We start from the raw sequence: 14807 nt of genomic DNA, 5'->3' as shown, positions 1-14807 counted from the left end.
GGTAGGGAGGTTGGAGGGTCAACAGTCAGAAATCGTGGGTAGAGAGAGCAGAGAGGGCCAAGGTCTCACTCTGTACATTGGCTATGAGACCCCCCTGATACACAAACCCACTCTGAGCAATGACAGGCTGAAAACTCCCTGGATTCCTAGTGCTTTTAGGACAAAGATTGAGCACACCCCAACCCCCACCCCCACACACATACCACAAACATTCATCTTCACCTGGGGGACTCTATGATCCCTTCCCACCTCCCGCCACCTCCTTCCACTCTGCCCCAGCACCTGTGGGACAGTCGCCTGGAGACTTCCAGGTAACTACACTTCCGTCCCTCTATTATTCAAATGCTGTCTCCTGAGGAAGAATTGCTCCCACCTCTTCACTGAAAATGCTGGACCATAGTCCCCAAAACTCTGACATTTTTTTAAAAAGCCATTCTTGGAAATGACTTGGTTGGAATGCCTGTATTTATACCTAGCTCTTCCCAAGTCGGGTCCCTAAGAACAGGGCCCTGGGACTGGTTGATCAGTTATTTCCGCAATGCTAAAGCAAGCCTTGAAACCAGGCCAAGGTGGGGACAGGGTTGGGGGTGGGACTCAATGAATAGGAAAGAATGGGTGTGGGTGAGGATTAAAGTAGGCAAGTTAGGTTACATCAGGCATTAGTGCTGCCTTCTTGGGGTAAATGGGTGTCCAAGTGCCATCAAGGGCATCTGTGGAGGAGATCTCAAAGGAGGAGATACCAAAGGGAGTGCCAGTCCCAGTCCTGTCCTTGTAATGCTTGACAGCCGTCACTCTCTGTCTTCCAACATCCCTATCCAGAAGGGCTTCTCTCCTTACAGATAAACTGTGGTCTATAAGGCCAAGTTACTTACCCATAAGCCCTTGTGTGAAGACCATGGGCTCTGAATCAGTTTGTCTGATTATCAAGCTTGTTTTTACATAAAGGCAAATGCTGTGAAGCTTTGGCCACATCTTCAAATACCACTTTTTAAAACAATAAATTATGAGTATTGAAAGGTTCAGGCATTATGCTGGCCTGCCCCTGTTACCTGGTGGAACAGGCAGTACCCTGGTCAGCCCAAGGTTCCATGGGAACTAAGTCTGGCACACAGGTGCAGAGGACCCCTTTAAAAGACAGGTCCCTGCCCATTTACACTCTCTGTTTCTTCTCTCTGTTTCCCCGCTCTGTTTCCTCTCAGCTTCTTTTCTACTTTCTCTCTCACCTATGTGCTCGCTCTGTCTCTCTACGGCGACCGGCCATGGCAGTCAGCCATTTACCCCTGTTCCTCTTCTTAGTCTCCCTACTCTGCCGGGCCTTATAATAAACTTATAGTCAATATGTCTCATGTCTCAGCATTTTTCTTCTTTTTAAACAAAAGAATAACAAGTATAATAATAAAAATATTTTCCCCCTTCTGTGTCCATGTGTGCCCCAGGATGTAACAGCTCCTAAAATATTACCATGTAATATTTTATGTTTATAAAATATATTATATATAATATGTAATAAATATCTGCTATATATAACACACATATATAATACACACTCACATATTTAAAATACATATTGTGCTACCTTGAATTTTGCTTATTGGCTACCTAACAGTTGTTTTTCCTAACTTGATCTAGGCTTAAGGTTTAAAAAAAACAATGTATTTATTTATTTATTATTTCATATATATGTGTGTGTGTATATGGGCATATGAGTGCCACATTACACATGTGTAGGTCACAGGACAACTTGGCAGAGCCAGTCTTCTTCCATCATGTGGTTCCAGGAGATTGAAGTAGGGCTGTAAGGCTTGGCAGCATGCACCTTTATTTGCCAAGCCGTCTTGCCAGGCCCTGATTTAGGTTTTGAATAGCTCTATGTCTTACTCCATTTACATAGTAGATGCTAATCAAGTTGAATGCCCTATAGCCCTGTAGTTTTTATAAACGCTCATTTCCCTGAGCTGACAAATCCTAACATTTGCAAGTGTGACTTGATAAACAGCTCCTTTCTCCTATCAGTGATTTCACCTGGGCATTCTCCCACTTTATTACAATTGCTTAAGTAGGTTGAAAAAAAAAAAAAAACAGGGCTCAGAATATTTCAGAATAAGCGAGCCATGGCTGTCAGTTTAAGCAGGATGCTGTCTTCTGCTTTAATGACCTCTTTAAGATGCTCATTTTCAATTCACCCGTTGGAAGGCTGATCTTTTAGAGATGCAGTGCCACTATAAAAACATACATGGGACAAAGGTACGCATTGACCATAAAATCTTTAAATTTTGTTGTAGCGGATACTTCAAATCCCTTTAGTCTTGGGAGAATGATTTGGATTATTTCTCCCTAAATTCCTTATCTTCCAGTTGTCCATGCAGGAGCCCATCTGCCATCCTTCTGCCCACTCACGTAGCCTGGCCTGTCTTTCTGCATTTCTATTAGCCAGCTCTGCATTTCACTACACAGCAGACAATAGAGATTTCACTGAATACTCCTTGCAAATATGGAATATGCTAATGAAGTGTAGTCCTGTGCTCATAACTCACAGGCAGCATTACCTATTGGAGCCAAAGAAATGTCCTTATATTCTTGTCTTGTTTCATGTCCTAAGCATCAAGATCAAAGATTCCTCCATCTCAGAAAATATACAACACTAATCTTTTCCAAAGATATTTTGCAAGCCTAAACACACTTCATTTTGTTTTGTTTTATTTTATGTATGTAGGATTTTTTTTTAAACCTGCGTGTATGTATCTGAGGACCACTTGCACACTTGGTATCCAAGGATGCCAGAAGAAGGTATCAGATCTCCTGCATCAGGAGTTACAGATGGTTGTGAAACAACATATGGGTGCTGGGAATCAAACCCGGGACTTCTGAAAGAGCAGCCTGTGCCTAAACTAATAAACCATCTCTCCAGTCCTCTATATTTCCCTTTTATTTGCATTCTCTTCTACTTTGCCAAAAGCTTCTATTGGATGTTATTCCTGCTCTCCATAAAATTTCCACTTCTTTTTTTTTCCCAGCAAGTGATTGGACCTAGTGCTCATGGTGCCAAGTTGGGCCCTTGACTACTGCTAAGAAATGTTCTTTTGGTATATTTAATAAAGATACTCAATTTATATTCTGAAAAATAAACAAACCCAATAATGACACAAAACCACAGCTGCTGAAATTTTAAACTTGTGTTTGGTTTCCTCTCTCACACTCAAGTTTGGAACAAGTGACTTGACTCCTTTGGCCTCAGTTTTCCATCAATAACACTAGGGGACATTGTTGCCAATGATGGCAAAGGTTATCAAAAAGATAAAGAGGAAGGTAGTGATACCAGGTGTCATGTTACATACCAGTAATCTTGGTACTTGGGAGGCAAAGGCAGGAGAATCACTCCAAGATCAAGGCCAGCCTGCTTTATGTAGTGAATTCTTAACTCCAGGCCAGAAGGCTTCTCTTGCTCCTCTCTCTCTCTCTCTCTCTCTCTCTCTCTCTCTCTCTCTCTCTCTCTCTCTCCCTTCCTTCCTCTCTTCCTCTCCCCCTCTCTCACACACACAGGAAAGAAGGAAGGAAGGAAGGAAACAAGTTGTAAGAAGAGCGGGCATACTACAGCATTCACTTCTACTGACTAGTATTCATGATACTGGAAGGTACTCTGCACACTGCCAGAGGAGAAAGGTAAACACCAACCCAGCTACAAACCTTTCAATCTACAATGGTGACCTGCTGGCAAGATTCTTTAGTGCAATAATGACATGACTTTTGAGAGTAACCAACCACTTTATGATATGGAACCCTCCCTGATACTGCACAGGTGGCCAAGAACCTGAGACCAGATACTCCTGGGACCTAGATGAAAACCAAATACTACTGTTCCACTAAAGGAATGTAGCAATAAAATGACCCCTAAGAACACTGTTATACTCAGAGATCAGTATTTTTCTCTACTATCATCAGAGAAGCTTTCATCTGCAGTAGATGGGAATAAATAAAGACACCCACAACTGGACACTGCAGAGAGTAAGAGACCTTGGAATACTCAGTCCTAAAAGGGATATCTGTGGAATATTCCTTTACACTGTGTGAATATATGTCGCTGTGGCTAGTTTAATAAAGAGGCTGACTGGCCTCTAGCTAGGTAGGATAATGTTAGGTGGGAGAACCAGACTAAGAGGACACTGGGAAGAAGAAGGGTGGAATCTTGGGAAACACAATGAGACAGAGAAGTCAGATGAACTTGCCATACTGAAAAAAGGCACCGGCATATGGCAGAGTGTAAATAAGAAATATGGGTTAATTTAAAATATAAGAGCTAGTTACTGACAAGCCCGAGCTATCAGTTGAGCATTTATAATTAGTAATAAGTCTTTGTGTGTTTATTTGGGAACTGTCTGGTGGGACAGAAAAGTCCTCCTACAGATGTCTCTATCAAATCCCTCCCCTCAGGGCTCAGGAATCTTGCAGAAAAGGGGACAGAAAGATTGTAAGAGCCATAGGTTATAGAAGATACCAAAGAAACAAGGCTTTCTAAATACATTGGGACCAATGCACATATGAACGTACAGAGACTGTGGCAGCATCCACTGGGCCTGCACAGGTCTAGGCTAGATGGGGTCCCAGCACTGAGAGGGGAAATGGAAACAAGACTTCATCCCTAACTCAGATGCTATCCCAATTGATAAAGGCTCACAAGGGAAAAATTAATCTTCTCCAATGGAGCCTCACCCACTCTTAAGGCCAGGCCCCATGCCCAGCAGTAGATGGGCAACACAAAATGAACTCAATGGCATGTTTGGAGGTTCTTTGTCTTTTAATGTTTTGCTAGGGCTTTCCCCTCCTTTACTGGTCCTTTGAATATATATTATGGTTTCTGATTTGGTGTTTTAATGAGATTTCTGTGTGTCTCTGTGTCTACATGTATTTCTTGAACTTTTCCTTTGCCTCTTTTTCTTCTGTTTGCTTTGTCCTATTCTGTTTTTTTAATCCAATTTTATATTATTAATAATATTCTTTTTTAGTTGCCTGTTTGTATCCTAATGAGAACAAGAATGGGTGTGGATTTGGGTAGGTAGGACAGTGGGCAGGGATCTGAGACAAGAACCCATAATCAGAATATATTGTATTAAAAACTTATTTTCAATTAAAAAAAGAAGAGCTGACACATAGAAGATGGCATCTACACCATGTGTTTGCTTCAGTGAGTGGGACCCTGAGGATGCACAGAAACCTTGACCCACAAGAATGCAGACATGGCTACGCTCACAGTGCTAACCAAGCAAAGAAGCTGAGGCTTCTCATGAAGAGCTTTAGGTCAGCTCTTGAGAGCTCTCATTGACATAATTTATTGGGTGGAAATGTGACAGTGTGATACTGGTCCTACTTTGTAAGAATGCATGTTCCTCTCTCATCCACGCTGCTTAGTCTCCAACAGGAGGTAACCAGAGGCATCCTCTACACTGCAGCTTCATATTGCCTTCTCCATACAACAGCCAAAAGAGACTGGGTAAACCAGCTGGAAACAAACAGCTAAATACAGAATGGCAACTTATGGCAAGAACATGTGAAAATAACCTCATTATTATTATTTTAGAATTATCCCAGATCACAGAAGACACAATAGCTGCAATTTTTTGAAGTTATTCTATATTCTAATTCCATATAATATCTGTATTAGAAAGTACTCCAAGTGTACAATATATGTGTACAAATGCCTCATCTAATCTTTAGGGTAACCCAAACATTCTCATTTTCATGATGCCAAACCTGAGGACTCAGAAATACTGAGTACCTTGTGGTCCATGCTGCCCACAGGTGTCAAGGCTTGGAACTGTTCCTCCCTCCTCAGTCACTACTGACTGCTTGCTAAGACCCTCTCCCTGCTTTGGTATGGAAAAGAAGGTTCTTTCCATACCTTCTGGCCTCAGCCATGCCATTGATTATGCCATGACTGTACTTAAGAGGGGGACTCTCCTATTGGATCTCAACCACCTGAAAACATTAGACTAACTCATTTTTTTTTTTTTACATATCTCATAGCAGTGTTCAAATTTGTGGCCCAAAGAGTAAGAGCTTTCCAGAATTCCCTGTGATTCAACCCAAATAGGCTAATATCAGACTAATAGAGAAGGCATATAACGTTTGACTTCAAAATTCTCAGGTTAATTGAATGAATTAATGGCAGAGTGAATTAACGGCTCTTTAAAAGACCAAGGCAATCTAGTCTGGCTTGAGTGAGAATAGCTTCTCATGTCTTTGTATTTGGAGCTCTGAAGTAGTGGCATCCTAGACACCCAGGACCTGTAACCCAACCTTCCCTATAAAGCATACAGAATTAGTTAGGCATTAGAGAAGGATTTCATAGCATCCTCACTATGGCTTGGGTGACCATTATTTTGGGACCTAGTGAAAGTAAAAGACAAAGCAAGGGAAATATTGGGCACTTAGTTATTTTAAAATATTGAGACAATTCAGTTCAACTAACAAAATATTAGGTTTTTGTCACAAATCATTTGGAGGATACCAAGGGGAAACAACTTATGGAACTTCCATGGTCAAAAAGCCAAATAGATGAATTGTCAAACCATTACTGAGGAAACAAATTACTATATACATATACACAAGAAAGTGGTTCTGACTGCACAGTAACTCAGACCCAGAGGATATGGATCTAGACAGACAAGGAATCAAAGACAGAAAAAGAGAGAGATAGGGGATCAATGTTACTGTGTGTTTTAAAGATGGTTATTATTGCAGCCGTCATTGTGATCACAGCAAGGAATATTGTTTAAACAACATGAGCCTCCTGGAGTTTTCTACAGTATCAATTAAAGGACAGCCTCAGAAACTCTGTCCCAAGTTTGGGCAATAGGAGAATATCTGTGCTCAGTGGCAACACCATAACATGATACAACTGTCATTTATATGTCTGGGCTTAGCTGTGAGCCAGACAGACAGTATCATGACATTCCCCTTGCACTGAGTAGCTCACATCAGAATATATGTGAGAGTAAAGCCGAACGTTAGTGTGCATAGACTTTTTCTTTTTAAAATTAATGTGATATAAATTAAATGTGTTAAATTCATTGTGGTGTAATTCAACACTTTATCTTCATTTTAAAAATTAAACAATGTTTTGATTATAATAACAGTGCTACTTTCCCACTGTAGATACTTTGTGAAATACAAAAAAAGTAAGCATGTAAGTTATCCATAAGCTATTAACATTTAGCATACATGTCCGGCTGTACCAAGTGTCGACAGACACTAGAGAAGTTCAGAGAAGCCACGTTTTATTGAGGCCATGTTGTGAGCTCACCTTTCACCTTGATGTTTTCACTTCGTATCAAAGCCAAAGAACTTGTCTATATATACAAGTCTGAACATTCAAAGTAACTCAATATGCTGGTTCACAGAAGCATTTCTTAACTCCTTAACCATTCCCTTGTTGGTATTTCTTTTCTAAACATCACGTATCCCACATGCTTTAAAATATACTCTTATCCTACAATTTCCATTCTCATTGTCATTTTGAGTAGACACATATGGAATATACTAATTAAAACTGCAAGAATTCACATGAGTCACAGGGAAACGTCACGTGGCAACAGTCTGTCTCCATGTTCTGCTGAAATTTCAATCCAATCACTGCTGGCTGGACTGAGTCCTCGGGGGAAATCACAAACCCACATCATGTTCTTCAGTGTCACCTCTTGCATTTGTTATGTTTTGTAGTTTCAGTGGACAGATGTGAAAAAGAACACGTAGCTTGAGTCCTCTAGAGATCTTACATGCAGCAGCGCTGAGTGGGTGGGTGGGCTTTCCAGTCATCACTGATGTGGGCTGTGCTCTTTTTCGTTCTTTTTTAGTTTTTAAATTCATGGAGGGGAGGAAAGAGCTTCATCCTGCATTTCGACCTTTCTTGTATATTGTTGGGTGAGTTGTCTTTTGTATTCTCTCTAGATATTTTCCAACCAAAGAGAGAACAGTTCTCATGCAAGTCTACAGGACTCATTTGTTTCCTGAATTGCCTCTTGGAACCAAGTGTCAAGTGTTTAGAGGAGGGCTGCTATGCATAAGGGCCAAGAGTGAACTTTCAAGTGGTTTGTTCTCATGTGCAGAACTAAAATTGAGATTAAACGTTTAAGTACACCTCCTACTTGATGTGGGACAATGCTCTTGTTCATTGTAAAGATTTGGCACTAGTATTGGTTTAATAAAATGCTGACTGGCCAGTAGGAAGTATAGGCGGGGCGATGAAACTAGGAGAATTCTGGGGAGAGGAGAGGCAGAGAGTGAGTCGCCAGCCAGAAGCCGAGGAAGCAAGAGGAGAATGCCTTACTGAAAAAGGTACCAAGCCCCATGGCTAAACATAGATAAGAATTTGGGTTAATTTAAGTTGTAAGAGTTTGTTAGTAATAAGGCCTGAGCAATAGGCCAAACAGTTTATAATTAATGTAAACCTCTGTGTGTTTATTTGGGACTGAATGGCTGAGGGACTGGGTGGGACAGAAACTTCCATCTACACCCACCTAAGAGTATCAAGTCAAGAGTGATTGAGGACCCCCCAAATCCAGAGACTTTATTGGACCTCGAATCAATTTAGTGACCCTGACATTTTCTCTCTCATGATGTGGTCTTCAATAACACACATTTGGAAGAGTGTGAGCGTGTAGGGGACTGAGGAACCTCTGAAGCAGAAAGACATGACATTTGATTCTGACTTGTTTTCTTAGCTATATGACCTTTTACACCTTGGAGATCAGATATAAAGGAGACAATAGTAATCTTATTCAATGAACACTCACAGGATATCTGGCATATATAAATACAATCATATAATTTGTGAGCCACAAAGAGGAAAAATCATGCAGGGTTTTAGATGCTAAATAGGAGATGGAAAAATACAAAGTATACATATGTGTAGCTATCCTTCCCCTTAAAACTATTCATCCATCCATCTATCTAAATATTTATGCCTACCCAGCCTTCCCAGCCCAAAAAGGAATAGAAGATTGGGTGAGGATGACTAAGAAAATGCCCTAGAGATTCTAAAGCACTCTGCTCTGCTATGATTTTTCTTTAACTATAACAGAAACTTAAAACTTTCTCTCTTCTCCTTAGATAACCCCAGTAGCAATATTTTGAGTATTATCCTTGTTGCTTCAGTGCACTGCTATGGATTTCTCTGGGTAGATTTTAGATTAAGAACTAGACTTTTTACTTCTCCAGGTATCTCTCATTATCTCCTTGCTTCCCATAAGCACACCTCGGCATATTTTAAAACATGCTTGCTTCTCTGTTCCAAGAGTCTTGCAAGGATACAATCAAGACCCAATTAAAACTTTCTTTGATGTGTATTATATAGACCATGTTTCTGAGCTTCCCTGGTGTTTGTGGGCTGCTGTTGACACTAAATACATGTCTTGGAATGTACAGCTATTTCTCTGTCTCTCTCTGTCTCTGTCTGTCTTTCTCTGTCTCTCTCTCTGTGTCACTGTCTCTCTCTGTGTCTCTGTGTCTTTGTCTCTTTCTCTCTCTCACCGCCCCCCCCACCTTACCTGATCAAGTATCCAAGTATACTATAGACTCTTGAATTCACACATAGTATCCTTGTACCTTAGGGTCTTTCACAGCATCTAGCACACAAATACACCTGAAAGGTGGATCTTAAAGTCTCAGCTCAGATCCTGTCCAAGGTGGACTAGTAAAGCAGGCAAGACAAGATGAGAAAAACAAAGAGGAAAAGAAGAGAACATCCATTATCTTAGTCACACCCTTTCTACTCTCAAGAATTTTCTACTCTTAGGCATTGACACCTTAATTTCCATATAGTCTCCTCGAAGGAAGAGAGGCAAGCCTTCCTCACCTTCCACCATTCTAATTTCTCTTGGCTTCCACTCTTCCACCTACAAAATCCAAACTATTTTCTTCATTTATTACTTTTCAAGACAATACCTACTAAGTAGCTACCCAGTAACAGTTTGTAGGGCAGATGCCAAAAAACACAACTAACCTGCAGAAAGGCAAAGAGTTCCAGACTACACAGCTCTGCAGAGAGCAAAGAGTGAGCGGGAGGGATGTGCTTGTGAATACAGACTGGCTCAATAAACAGGAAATGCTAATTATGGGAAAATGCGATAATCTTCTGATAGAAGGAGAGAGCTTAATGGAATAATCGTCTCAGAGCATTTAAGGGTTCTGAAGGTACAAAGCCTTCTTTGTAATCAATGAGGATCTTGGGTTTATTTGTAAAGCTCTCTGAATTACCTCTTGATGAAGGTACTAATTTTCTGATTATATTTTACCATAAACATTGCTCTAGAAGATGAAGAAGAACCCACAACAAACCAACCAATCAGTTTCTAATTTCCCTGTAAGTTACTTTTAAGTACATCTTGCTGCGAGTTAGATTTTCATAGGAAAAACTGGATTTCGATGCTCAGAGCTAACCATTGAGATTATTGCAAATAAAACTTGTTGACAAAGAAAATGGGAAACATTTTCCCATGCTCCACCCTGATGCTGTTGGTTAGATGTGGTGACGTGCTAAAGGTGTTTGAAAGCTGAAGCTGCAAATCTCTCTGCATTTTTACTAATGCCTCTTAAAATGTAGAGAGACCACTGCTTTGCTTAAGTTTGTTAACCATACAAAGTTTTGCAGCTACTTAGCTATTTTTCAACTTGTTGAGATCAATTGTGTAGCATGATGGAGTATCTCAGTTGAAAATAAAATGATTGTCACCAGGGCTCATTAGTATAGGTTTGCAAATACAAGATGGACTGAAATATACAAAAGGTGAGAATATACTCATATCTGCAAAGAGCGGCTTTTAAGACAGACTGAATCTTCAAGAGACAATTCCCAGTAAGCAAGGAACCGTTTATTCAATGCTTGGCTCATGAATGGTCTTTTCCACTCTTTTTTCGCTCTTCAGTTATCTTAGTGGCATATAACACCTTCCATCAGAGGACAGAATGGTGATAGAGGACAATGAGTTCAGTCCTGTAAATTCCTTTTCTTGTCAGCAGCTCTGATAAAAAGAATTTGATGTAGGAGGAGATAAAAAAAATCTATCTAATGGTAGCTAAAATTAAAGCTCTACAAACATATCCCAGGGTTGTACTTAGCCTGTACACTACTGCTTGCTAGGATAAGGCACTCACCATATTTCAGCTCATACATATCTGGGGAAAAGAATATAAGGGTTTAACAAAAATGTGCTCTTAAGCAGATGTTGTTAGTCCCAAGGACCAGTACAAGATGGGAAAGTACCCCTAGGTGCTTGGACAGTGAAAGCTTCCTTTTAAGCTCCTTTCTTGTGGCTGGAGAGATGGCTCAGGGGTTAAGAGCTGGAGAGATGGCTCAGGGGTTGCTCTTCCAGAGGTCCTGAGTTCAATTCCCAGCAACCACATGATGGCTCACAACCATCTATAAGATCTTGTGCCTTCTTCTGGTATGCAGACATGTATGCAGGAAAACATAGTTATATACATAATAAATCTTAAAAATAGAAAATCTTTCTTGCACCAACCTCACTGTCATCGCATGACATCTTTATCTCCTGGAGAGTCACAGATAAAAATGTCAGACAATGCCCAGTGCTGGTAAATCTGGGAGCCCACACATCGCCAGTGGGAATATAAAGAACAGCAGCTGCTTTCAGAACAGCTTAGAAGTGGAAAGAGATTAATGTCCCACCAACCAGTGAATGCATCAGTAACAAATGGGGATGCAGCTGCCTGGTGTAGAAATGGGTGCAGCAATTGACTTCCAATAGGCACGAGAAACTTTATGATGATGCTCAGTGTTCTAAAACTGGACTATTGGCAGTTGATCAGCTGAGTACATTGACCAAAATGTGTTGAAATATACAGTTTAAATTAATGAATTTTATGATCTGTAATTAAGTTGCTTGATAAAGTTGTTAGAAAAAATACTGGGGGAATACATATAGTATTCAGAAAGGATAGTATAAATGAGGTCATTTCTCAAAGATGTAATTCGGGCTGCTCCTAGGAGACCCCTGTAATTCTAGAATAGACCACTTGTCAGCTGGATGCAATACAAGCTACAGTATGTTCGGTACATCTTAAGGGGAAAAAGGGAACTGTGACCCACAGGGCAGCTTTGTTCTAGACCCTGTGCTGTTTAGCTGGAGGCAGATGGATGGTGAGCATATTTCCTGTAAATTAGTACTGACTACTCATATAAGTGCATATTTCTGAGGTTGTAAATCCTCCAAGCCCATGCACTTTGGCAAAAATGCTTATGCTTTCTAAGTGTGGTGTGTGTATGTTTGCAGGGTGTAGTGGTCGCTGAGACCAGCATAGTTCTCTCTGTGGGGTAATGGGTTTTGATAATGAGATGACCCTCCAGCCTTAGGGCAGAGTAAGTAATAGTCACTGTGGCTTTCTAGTCCAGGAAGAGCCATTGGGGGAGGATGGAAAACTGACCATAATTTAATCCATCTAACAAAGAGAATAAGTGTCAGGGTGTGGGGGGGAAGTGAAGTGGCGGGAGTCAACAGTAAAAGCCAATGAGGACAGCCAGTCTTGCTAGAGTTGCTGGCTGAGAAAGAAATCAAGCTCACTGACAACTTCAGGCAGGAACTATTTTCTTTTTCAGGGATCATATTGATCCCAACCCAATGACCCTTGGAAATTCCTTTCCTACAATGTTCACCTGCACTAAGGCAGCATCATTAAGTCAGGCTTCTGGGTACCACACACGAGGAAAGAACATGTTGAAGATGAGCTGTGCTGGAGCTTCCCATCACAGTCTACACCCCTCCTGCTCTACACTGACAAACTGGGAGCCATGTTACGTTCTTGTTCCCTCTTCAGTCAAATGAAATCAACAACCCCAAGGCACAGAGATGGCTCAGGAGGGCACAGTTAATTAAGGGCAGGTCTTGGAGTCATGGTGACTTGGATGTGAGTCATGCTTCTGATACTAAGTATGCATGATTTTTGGTCAGTTGTTTAACCTCTTTCAGCATTACCCTAGCTCATCCAAAATGAAGGTGTTAAAGAGCAGTACTTATCTCTTGGGGAAATCAGAATTAAATGAGACATATGCAAAGCACTTAGCACTATGCCTGGAGAAAAAGGGTCTTGACAGAATGGAACTTCATTCAGTGTTTTGATTAAATGTGGTTGCTGAACTAGAAGAACTGGGCCCACTCCTAGGACTTAGTGGGTTCATTGATGTAATGTCACAACCGATCCACAGCAGCTTTGTGGCTGGCCACGAATCTGTTCCCTGCTAACAACTCTGCATCATCAGCCACACATTGTTCAAAATTTCAAGTCTCATTACAAATAAGCTTTTGCTGAACTATGCTAATTTCCTTTTTTTTTTCTGACAGTTATTAGTATGAGGTTGACAGACCAGGGGATGGCCCGAGATATAGTGTCTTTGCTTCCAATAAAGCACTTGACGAAGTCTTCCATTATCTAGAAGCTGGTGGGCTCTGTGAGTGAAAAATTAAGTAGATTCATAGTTGGGTGTACAGCTACACTCAAGAGGTTTGATAGATGGTTCTGTCACAACCTATAGGGGGATCACTGATTGAATGTCACAAGGCTGTGGCCCTGAATTCTGCTTCATTCAGTATCTTTATTAATGGCATCAAAGTAGACATAAGAGGAACACTTATCAGATTTTTCAATGACACAAAACTGTGAAGGATATTTAATACGATAATAGGCCGATGCAAAATTCAAAATTCTCTCAGCAGGCAGAAAGGCAGAGCTAGCACCAGGATGATGCAATTGAAGAGGGACAAATATTCTGTCCTATGCTGATGTGCCAAACAGAGTCATTGTGTAGGATGGGAATGGGGAAGATGGCCCTTGCCAACAATTTAAAGAAACAGCTGTTTTTCAGCTGAACACAGTAAGAGTCTTAGGGCAAAGAGCACAAATGCAAGGATCACATACACAGATGATTTATAGAACATCTTGTTTACCTCATTACATCAGCCTGCCGAGGCTGCTAGTTCCTTGACACTTGTGGAAGAGAACAGACACATCTACTCTCAGGATGTTGAAGGAGTTGTCAGAGTGCTACTGGCAAAGTCAGGACACCAATGTGTTCTGACTTTCAGAATGAATGCTCTTTCTATTCCTCATATTACGATGCTGACTCTCTCCCAGCATTCCCGGGGGCTAAAGGGAGACAGTTTTAAAGAAATAACCCACACTGTGCATGCTCCCCCTCCCCATTCTTCTCAAAAGTTGTTGGCTCTCACAGAGACTCATTTAGATGTAAACTGGATGCTTATCTTGTGACTGACACTTTCTGTGTTACTGTATGGACACTGCAGTCTGTTCTGAGTCCTCTCATGTTTATCCACAAATAAAACAGAACAGAAAGGAGTCTGTCGCACTGTTTCCCCCAGCTCACCACCTTCCAAAACAGCTTCCTGCCAGAAAGGCAGGCTCTGTCCAGAAAAAGGTAGTGGCATGCTTGAGAACAATCAGGAATCTATGACTGTCAGTAATAAGACCCAGATAATTAAAACTTCTTAAAATGAAGGTAACTTTCTGGGGCTGCATTAATGGTTCAGGGTTGCATATTTACATGAGAAAACCTCAATTACCTTTAGATAATTAGGCAGTGTGTTAAGTAACCTGACCATAATGATATGCACTTGGAATGCATGGAATTTTCACTTAATTCAATTATTTAATTAGTTTGTATTATGGTTTAAATGTTACTGTCACTGGAGTCCTTCTTACAACTGAAATGAAACTGAAAATGCTCTCCTATGTCTTCCTCTCTTGGCTGGCAGCAGCCTATTCCTAAATATTCTGAGTAATGC

General features: G+C 40.8%; 1 protein-coding gene across 10 annotated transcripts in view; it reads right to left on the bottom strand.

The window, feature by feature from the left end:
• Anks1b (ankyrin repeat and sterile alpha motif domain containing 1B) overlaps positions 1-14807 on the bottom strand; it is a 1028376-nt gene that overhangs the window by 77852 nt on the left and 935717 nt on the right. The window lies entirely within an intron of this gene.

This window comes from Cricetulus griseus (assembly GCF_003668045.3).
Source record: "Cricetulus griseus strain 17A/GY chromosome 1 unlocalized genomic scaffold, alternate assembly CriGri-PICRH-1.0 chr1_0, whole genome shotgun sequence".
NCBI classification, from domain to species: Eukaryota; Metazoa; Chordata; class Mammalia; order Rodentia; family Cricetidae; genus Cricetulus; species Cricetulus griseus.
Note: the sequence above shows the minus strand (reverse complement) of the source record. Positions and strands in the feature narration are given on the sequence as shown.